The sequence below is a fragment of the Triticum dicoccoides genome, chromosome 3B, assembly GCF_002162155.2.
Source record: "Triticum dicoccoides isolate Atlit2015 ecotype Zavitan chromosome 3B, WEW_v2.0, whole genome shotgun sequence".
NCBI lineage: Eukaryota > Viridiplantae > Streptophyta > Magnoliopsida > Poales > Poaceae > Triticum > Triticum dicoccoides.
Window position 1 is genome coordinate 138,731,131 of NC_041385.1, and position 2,302 is coordinate 138,733,432.

Sequence of the window (2,302 nt, forward strand, 5' to 3'; positions counted from 1 at the left end):
CCCGCCCTCCGCCCTCCGCCCCCATGCCGCCCTCCGCCCGTCGTGCACGAGGTGCTCGACGGTATGCCCGCAACGACAACGTCGTTCATGGGGAATATTCGGTTATAAGGGTTGGGTTTGAGGGTTCTAATCTTTGCCCCTGTTTTTCAACCCGTAAAAGTGCACAAAAAGACCATTTTTGGACCCTTAAAACGCTAGTGAGGGTTTGAGGGTTTGAGGGTTCTACTAGTAATGCTCTTACCATGGGGAAGGCAAGGTGCTGGTATGACGGTGGCGAGGTGGAGGTGCTGCAACAAGATGTCATGGCGCAGTTTTTGGCCGTTGTTTTGTCGGAAACCATGCCTTTTTTGAGCTGGAACTATATCATTTTTTTGCTGGAATCGTGTAAAAATTTTGCTGGAAGCATACCAATGTTTTCATTGTGAACATCTCGTGTTGCTGGAACCATTCCAATATTTTGCTGGAACCATGTTTTTTTTTGCTGGAATCATGTTTTTGCTGGAAACTGCACAACTAGACAGGGACGAGATGTCAGCGAGGGGTGCGACGGGCAGCGAGCTGCAGGGAGCGCGTGAGATGGATGCGGCAAGCGATGGGAGGTGGGTTCGGCATGCCGCCCAGGGGATAGCAGCAGTGGTGGCAAGTGGGAGGAGCACGCACGGTGGGGTAGGAGGTTGAGAAGAGGAGCGAAGTGAAGGAAGAGGAAGACGACAAACTGAGAGGATAAGAATCGAACGGCTCGGAAGGGGCCAATCGAACGGCTAGGGCGTGACCGCCCGAAACTTTCAGCCGGCGCGTCGGTGCTTATCACTGGCCTATACAAAAACCTTGCTCCGTTCTCCACACCGCATTCATGCCGATCAAAGCGGATGTGGCCGAGTCGGACGAGACGACATGATGTTTCCCTACACCCATTGATACAGAGCCGACCCGCCTACCCCGGGCCCTGGCTATTATTTAAGTCGTCTAGCCGCAAATGCAAACCCTACATCATCGCCTTTCTTCTCTTCTCCTCTCCCAAAATCCGCTCCGATGGGCAAGGTGTCAGAACCCCGACTCAATGCCACATCGATCTAGCATGTAACACCTCATATCACTTTGCGGCCTCACGCACGGTATTCCCACGGGTGTCGCCTTACCTTTGCCCGGGACTGTTTGCGCCTTTTGGCACACGTATATGACAGTGTCGCTAGCATCCATATGATAAGGAGCCCGGGCTGACATGGCTAGTCGTAAACCCAAAGTGGCACAGACTTACAGGGACAGGCATCCATGACCCAGCATCGAACGTGTCGGTCATCAGCGAGTGAATCCAGGCTGTAGCACTGGGCTAGCAGGACTCCGGTGAACCGGGCTGTAGCGGGCTAACAGGACTCTGGTATTCATCGCGTGACATTTCCCCGAAGGGACAGACACAGGAACGAAGAAGGACACATGCCGGCCAGCGTAAGTGTTCCGGAGCAGTAGCAAGCTACCATGGCTCAGTGAAACACTAGGAGACATTTCCCCGTAAGAGAGGCTACTAAAGATAAACAACTAGATGGTCAGATCCCACACATACCAAGCATTTCAATAACATACACACAATATGCTCGATATGTGCAAATACAACATGGCATCACAACATGACTCTATGACTCAAGTAATTTATCAATAGGCTCCGAGGAGCGAGATATTACAAACATGGGTCTCATGACCCAACATTCAGAGCATACAAAACAAAGCACAAGCGGAAGCTATCATGTCTGAGTACAGACATCTATAAATGAAAAAGGCTGAGAAGCCTGACTATCTACCAATCCTGTCGAGGCACAAGATCGTAGCTGAGGTAACAAGCTAAACGTCGAAGATCACGTGGAATTACTAGTGAGACTGAAGTCTCTCTGCAAAAACATAAAATAGGCAAACGTGAGTACAAATGTACCCAGCAAGACTTACATCAGAACTATCTACATATGCATCATTATCAACAAAGGGATGGTGGGGTTTAACTGCAGCAAGCCAGCTTTGACTCGGTGGCTATCCTGAACTACGACTGCAAATAACTCTTTTGAGGTGGCGCACACGAGTCCACATATTCACCATATCAATACACCACTATGGATCCGCTCCCGTCTCCCTACGAGAACGCCATCCATAGCACTCACGCTTATCTTGCGTATTTTAGAGTATCCACTTTCGCTTATCTATGAACTGATATAAGCAACCCAGAAGTCCTTTACCGCGGACACGGCTATTCGAATAGATAATGTTAACCCTGCAGGGGTGTACTTCTTCACACACGCTCTCACCACTTACCGCC